The sequence below is a fragment of the Stegostoma tigrinum genome, chromosome 10, assembly GCF_030684315.1.
Source record: "Stegostoma tigrinum isolate sSteTig4 chromosome 10, sSteTig4.hap1, whole genome shotgun sequence".
In the NCBI taxonomy this organism is placed as follows: domain Eukaryota; kingdom Metazoa; phylum Chordata; class Chondrichthyes; order Orectolobiformes; family Stegostomatidae; genus Stegostoma; species Stegostoma tigrinum.
The window spans coordinates 92010631-92018432 of NC_081363.1; positions in this window are offsets into that span (position 1 = coordinate 92010631).

The following is a 7802-nucleotide window of genomic DNA, read 5'->3' on the forward strand; positions in this document are numbered from 1 at the left end:
CTAGCTTCCTTCCTCTCTGTCCGATGTAATATTTGAGGCAGTCGTTGCATGGTATTTTGTATACTACACAAACTGGCCAAGGACCTACAACAAAGACTGAAACACCTTGTCAATAGATCATCAATTCCATTCACTCCACTCAGGAGTTCCTCAAAACCCTCAAAATCATAGAAATCAGCGACGACAAGATCATGGTATCCCTTTACATCACAGCATTATTCATGTCTGTTGACATCTCATGAGTCAAAACAGCACTAGCCACATTACTAAAGGAAACAGAAACGCAGACCAGCAGCTCCATCAGTAATGACAACATACTCAACTTACACAGATAATACTGGATTAGGAAATTTTAATAGGGCCACCACTCATTGCAACACGCTTGAACTATGCAGTAAAGAGGAAGAGCACCTGTACAAAGTCTTCACTATGAACAGAGATCCTCGCAACTTCATCTGCAGGGGTGTACTAAATAGATAACAACAGGAGGACATGATACATGTTGTAACACACTGGTCACACTGCCCTACATCAAGAACATATCAGAACTGACAACAAGATTCCTAAGACCACTAAGAATCAAGGTGGCACACAAGCACACAGCCACTCTTCAACAAACACTCACAAAGATTAAAGGCCCCTTTCCCACAACATGTAGAACCAAAGTAGTTTAGAAAATATTATGCAATGGCTGCCACAAATATTACATCGGACTGACAAGAAAGAAACTAGCCATCTGAATACACGAACATCAGCTAGCACCAAAACTGCACCACAAATTTTTCCCAATACACTACACTCAGACAATGAATGCCATCAGTTTAACTGGGACAGGCTATTGTTAGAGGCATAGAGTGAGGATGGGTCCAAAGGCCATTGCCAGTGGAACAGATTGATGATATTTCACAGGCTGTTGCTGAGGGAACAGAATGAGCATGAATGAGCAAGTGATTGCGAGTAGAAAAGCATATGGAAGGTTCCACAGGCTGATTCTTGGGAAACCGTGGAAGGATGGGTTCACATCAACCCTACGACAACTGGTCACCTGAACCAAAGACCCACTACCAATGACGGACATAATCATGTCGTATACAAGATTTCCTGAAGACACTGTGACAAACACTACATGGGACAAGCAGAAAGGAAATTAACAACGAGGGTGCACAACCATCAATTGGCTGCAAAAATGACAAGACCAATACTCACTCATTTCTAATCTCATGGATAAGGAGAGCCACCAATTCGACTGGGACAACACCAAAATACTGGGACAAGCAGAGCAGAAACAAACACGGGATTTCTAGAAACCTGAAACTCCACGAAAAAAGCCATCAACAAACACTGAGAGATCGACCACTCGATACACTCCACTATGAAGAAAACTGGAAATGAGGCATTCCAGCTCAATGGACTCCAGAGTTTAAATAACAGGCGGGAAAACACAAGGTGCTTCATCGGAGGCTGCACTGATGATGTTACCCAGCAGGGACAACAAACCAACTTGGCGAGCCAACCAATCATAACATCACTGCCATGTATCTGTAACTCCGTGTATAAACCGCCCTGAACACGAATGTCTGATTCCAGTCTGTAACTCACTCCCGTGTATCTGTTATTCTGCAAATAAAGAGCCCAAACTCTTCAACCGGGTTCCAGTTTGTAATTCACTCTCCAGTCTCAGTTATTTCCATATACACACTGGGTCCCTCAACTGTACTCCTAAATCTCACTCAATCTGTACCTGTTACTTTGTGTATAAATTACATTGAACCCCTCGACTTGATTCACTCCTAAGCATCTGTTATTCTATGTCCAAACCACCACAAACTCCTCAATTAGATTCTAGTCTGTAACTTACTCCCATGTATCTGTAACTCACTCCCTGTTGTGTTATTCTCTGAATAAATTCGCTGAAACAATCAGTGAAGCTCCAGTCGCTAAGCCAGTCCAAACATAACAGTTGAATGTTTAACTGGGAGAGGAACAGAGAAAGCTGTAGCTTAATTTCAGCTACGTTCTGTTTCTCCAAAAAAAAATTATATGGTGCAGTATTCAATAAGGAGCACACTTTCACCTTCTCAAGGGCTGATAGGAATGGGGGATAAATGCTGGACCAGCCAGTGACGTTCACGACCTGTAAATGAATGAAAAAAGAAACCTCTTTCTGTCGCTCATCACTTGCTGCCCCTGCAGACTGAATCAATGTGTTTAATTTAACCGGAGGTGCAGAGGAATCTGTGTGTCCTGTGAAATTAAAGCATCTTTATCATTCTTCCTGCCAAACATTACACTCTCTCCTGTATACTGCAGCCGGCATTGATTTACCCATTCACTTTTACTGCTACATCGCTCCTTTTGGATATCCTTACATCTTGTCCACAATTTACCTTCCAAACTATTGTCACCAAGGAAAGCTTCTAATTTCAACACAAAGACTGACCTGAGTTGATGCCTGTTGGAAATCCAAATATCCTCTTGTTGCTGTCTGGCCCTTGAAATGTGCAAATCTGCCGGTTTCTCTCTGCACTGTAAATTGACACTTTCAAACATTAAAATTATTGAGTTGGTTCATGGTGTCCATGTTCCCTGCACAATCAGAGCAAGACTTCCTCATTTAGAGATGGTGAGGACAACAGATGCTGGATGTCAGAGGCAATAAGATGTGGACTGGAGAAACACAGCTGGTCAGACAGCATTGGAGGTGCAGGAAAGTCAATATTTCGGGTCAGGGCTCTTCATCAGTCATCAGTCCATTTTGTTGACCAAGACTTCGTGACGGCCCTAATCCCATCTCTTGGGGTGATAAGTGGCAAACTCATCAGTTGTTCTCCTGATATTTTATGATACTACCACATTAGGTCTCTGTGTTTGTGTACAAGAATGGACACAGAATAACATAATAGTATTTGGATTTTCAAACATTAAGACTCCAGAACACAATCCCTGGATGTTTAGATTAACACAAGACATTCACACCACCTGGTCAGACTCAAAAATCACCTCCACTCAACACTGAGAGACTGCTGTGTCACACACCAGATTGGAATCAGATGCTGTGCTTGAGAGCAGGACATGGCATATGGGATTGGTAAAATAACTGTTCATGTATATATTAATAAACAGGAATCTGATCGGGGATCTGAACAGAAAAGAGAGCATAAAACTTCAGAAGGTGGTGTTGAATTTGTGGAAGAGTTGAGAATTTGTTAAGAATGTTGAGCCAGCAATCTTTTGACTCTTTGTATCACAGTCAAGAGTTCAATATTGAATCTTTGTACTTGTTTTTCTATTCGTTTGTGGGATGTGGACGTCACTGGCTGCTTAGCATTTCTTTCCTATTCCTAGTTGTCCTCAAGAAGGCGGTGCTGAGCTGACTTCTTGAACGCATGCGTCTACCTGCTGTAGGTTGACACACATTTCGATGAGAATGGAATTCCAGGATTTTAGACCCATCGACAGTAAAGGAACAGCAATATAATTTGGAGGGGAACTTGAAGCTGGTGATGTTCCCATATGTCTGCTGCCATTGTCCTTCTAGATGGATGTGGTCATGGGTTTGGAATGTGCTGCCTGAGGATCTTTGATAAATTTTTTTGCAGTGCATCTTGAGGATAATGCACACCACTGCTAATGAGTGTCAGTGGTGGTGGGAGTGGATGTGGCGCGAATCGAGCGGGGACTGCTTTGTCCTTGATGGTGTCAACCGTCTTGAGTGTTGTTGGGCTGCACTCATCCAGACAAGTGGGGAGTGTTCCATTTCACTCGTGACTCATGCCATGTGGCTGGTGGACAGGGGACAGGTTTTGAGGAGTGAGGAGGTGAGTCGCTCGTTGCAGTATCCCTAGCTTCTGGACTGGTCTATAGCCACTGTGCTTATTTGGGAGCCCAGTAGTGTTTCTGATCAATGACAACCTGTAGGATGTTGATAGTCGGGGATTCAGTGACATTAACACCATTGAATGTCAAGGGATGATGATTAGATTGTACCTTATTGGTGATGGTCATAGCCTGGCATTTGTGTGGTGCAAATGTCACTTGCCACTTTTCAGCCCAAGCCTAGATATTGTCCAGATTTTGTTGCAATTGAACACAAACTGCTTCAGTATCTGAGGGGTCATGAATGGTGCCTTACGATAGAGGGTAGGTCACTGATGCAGCAGCTGAAGATGTTTGGGCCGAGGACACTACCCTAAGGAATTCCTGCAGAACTGCCCTGGAATTGAAATGTTTGACCTACAAAACCCGCAACCACCTTCCTCTGTGTCAGGTATGACACCAACCACTGGAGACTTTTCCCCCAATACCCATTGATTCTAGTTGAGCTAGGGCTTCTTGATACCACATTTGATCGCATGCAGACTTGATTTCAAGGCTGTCACTTTCATCTCACCTCTGGAATTCAGTTCTTCTGTCCATGTTTGAAGCAAGGCTGCAATAAGGCCAGGAGCTGAATGGTCCTGACAGAACCCAAACTGGGGTTCACTGAGCAGGTCCTGCTTGATAGTAATGTTGAAAGCACCCTCGATCATTTTATTGATGATTGAGAGTATACTGACAGGGTTTGACTTGTCCTGCTTTTTGTGTACAGGACATATGTGACTGATTTTCCACATTGCAGGGAGGATAACAGCATTGTAAATGTATTGAAACAGCTTGGCTAATGGGGGTCAAGTTCTGGGCCACAAATCTTCCATCCTATTGCTGTAATGTTGTAAGGTCCTGTAGCATTTGCAGTATCCAGTGTCTCCGTTTCTTGAAATCATATGGAGTGAATCAATTTGGCTGAAGGCTGGTATCTGTAATGCTGGGGACCACTGGAGGAGACTGTGATGGATCATCCACTTAGTGCTTCTGGCTGAAGATTGCTGTGAATGCTTCAGCTTTATCTTTTCCACTGATGTTCTGTGTTCTTCTATAATTGAGGATGGGGATATTTGTGGAGACTCTTCCTCCAGTGAGTTGTTTAATTGTCCACCACAATTCATAACTGGATGTTGCAGTGCTGCAAATCGTTGGTTCTCGGATTGCTTAACTCTATCACTTACTGCTTTGCTGTTTGGTGTGCAAGTAGGCCTATTTGGTAGCTTCACCAGGTTGATACTCCATCTTCAGGTCTGCCTGGTGCTGCTCCTGGCATGCCCCCCTGCAAGCTCCATTGAACCAGATTTGAACGCTTGGCTTGGTGGTTATGCTTGAGTTCGCGATATCCCTAACCATGATGTTACAGATTGTGCTGGAGTACAATTCTGCAGCTGTTGATGGCGGACAGCACCACATGGATCTCCAGTTTTGCACTGCTAGATCTGTGCGAAGTCTGTCCAATTTAGCACAGTGATAGTGCCACATGATACAATGGAATTTGTTCTCAATGTGAAGGATGGGCTATGTCTCCACAGTGACTGCGCGATGGTTACTCTTACTGATACTGTTATGGACTGATGCAACTGCAGCTGTCAGCTTGGTAAGGTTGATGCCAAGTATGCTTTTACCTCTTGCTGGTTCCCTCACCACCTGCCGCAGACCCAGTCTAGCACTTATGTCCTGTAGGACCTGACCAGGTTGATCAGTACTTCTGCTGCCAAGCCTGTCTTGGTGGTGGACACTGAAATCCCCAACCCAGAGTACATTTTGTGCCCTTGCCGTCTTCAGTTTGGCCAGGATGATTCCTAGGATGGCAGAATTGACATATGAAGATGGGCTGGATCAGTTAGGACTGTAAACACTCGAGTTCATAGGAGGAGAATCTCATAGAAACCAAAAGATTCTAACAGGAACGCACAGGACAAACACAGGAAGGCTGTTCTCAATAAACGGGAAGTCCAGAACTATGGGTAAGAATTTAACGATATTTGCTAAGCCATTTAGGACTGAGACAAGGAGAAATGTCTTCACCAGTGAGCCTCTGGAACTTTCTGCCACAGAAAGTGCTTGATTTAAAACATTGGAAGTTTTAAAGAAGGATTTAAATATAATTCTTGGGGTGAATAGTATCAAAGAGTATGGAGGGAAAGCAGGAACAGATGGATGATCAGCTGTGATCATGTTAAATAGTGGAGCAGGCTCCAATGACCAAAAAATCTACTTGTATTTTCTGTGTCAATGGTTATTAGTTTCCCTAATACTTTTTCTCTTATGATCATATTTATGATTATTTCCTCCCCTTTTTGCTGCTTAGTTTTTTTAAAAATGCTGTAAGTTCGCTATATGTGAAGATTGATGAAAACATATTTATTTAACTTTCCTGCCCATTCCTTTGTAAATTATTATCATTTACAAAGTTCATTCTCTGATGGGCTGATGTTCACATTTCTCTCCTCTTTTTATTTTTTGAAATACTTAACTGATCACAATATACATTGCTCTTCCATAATAATCCATAAGGGCTTGTGCAGTAGCATTGTGAGAGAGTTCTCAACACAACAATATACAGCAGTTTAATAACGTCCAACATTGTGAAAAAAGTCGTATTTTATCAAAGCTTTTTTTGTCTTGCACACTTGGCTTCATTCACAATAAGCACCAATGGAAAGGGAACAAACATTTTATACTGCATGACATGGCTGCTAACTGGGTGGATAACAGACTGTGGCTGGTCAAGGCATTGCAAAGAAAAATGCACCAGTTAGATGATAACTAACAGTTAGCGACCAAACTTTGTTTAAATTTCACACAGGCAGATTGACTGATTTCTCAAGGCATGATCTGAGACCCGAACTAGAGAAGGCTGGTCCCTGTCTGGTTAAGTTGAAGGTGGTACTGTTTAGTGTACATGTTCATTCTGTGTGCAAAGAACAAAGGGCACGCATATTAATATATGTAGCTTCCAGTCCTTTTGTCTGTGCCACACTGAAACGAACCTGACAATCTGGAATTGGTATCAGCATAATTCTCAACGCGCTCAGAATTATTAAACAAATGTTCTTCAATCTCAGGATCATATCTAGTACTGAACATTGTGCTTGAGGGCTGCAAGCACAGACTGGTTGGCTATGGTCAGTGTGTTGTCTGTTACGAACAGACAAAGGAAAATTCAGTTTGCCAGGATCTACCAGTTTTGGGGAGATAAGTTACATGCCTATCATCACACTGGGGAACAGAAATGGTGAGGAATGTGATCGTTAATATTAGCTGAGAAGTGGAAAATCGGTGGACTGTTACTCTAAAGAAACAATTCCTATAAGAGACAATGTGGGAACATGATGCTAGCAGGTCAGTGGCACATAGTGATGGGATGGACAGGTGTGAGAAGCCACAGTAAACTTAAAACCCGAAAAACAGAGCGAAAATACACCCATGATTAATGATAGAGGAAATTAGACAAAGACAGAGGGGTGAGCAAGGAAAGGAAACGTCATAAAGCCATAGTGACATACAGAGTCATATATATTTACTGCATAGAAAGAGTGCTGTCAGTGCAGCATTCCCATGCTGGTCATCAAACATCAGTGAAGGAGAGCAATAGATGTACATGGATTCAGATCCCACAGCAAAGGTGTCACTCCGGATGTAGAGACTTAGATCATCTGCCAGAAAACAGAGCACAACAATAAAAGCTCTAAATTATCAATGAATCATTAAAAAATACTTAGCTCTGAAACAGTGTTACTGTTTCTATGTTAAAATCTGCTGGGACCTGCAGCTGGAAAGATATCAAAAATTCTGAGCCAGAGAAAAGCTTTGAAACGGAGGAAATCCTTGGAGATTGGGTGATGTAACTGAGGTTACTCTTTGGAATTTCTGTGAAATAGTTTGTAAAATCAATCTCTCTAAGCCGGAGTGAGGCATTCAGAAGGGATATATAT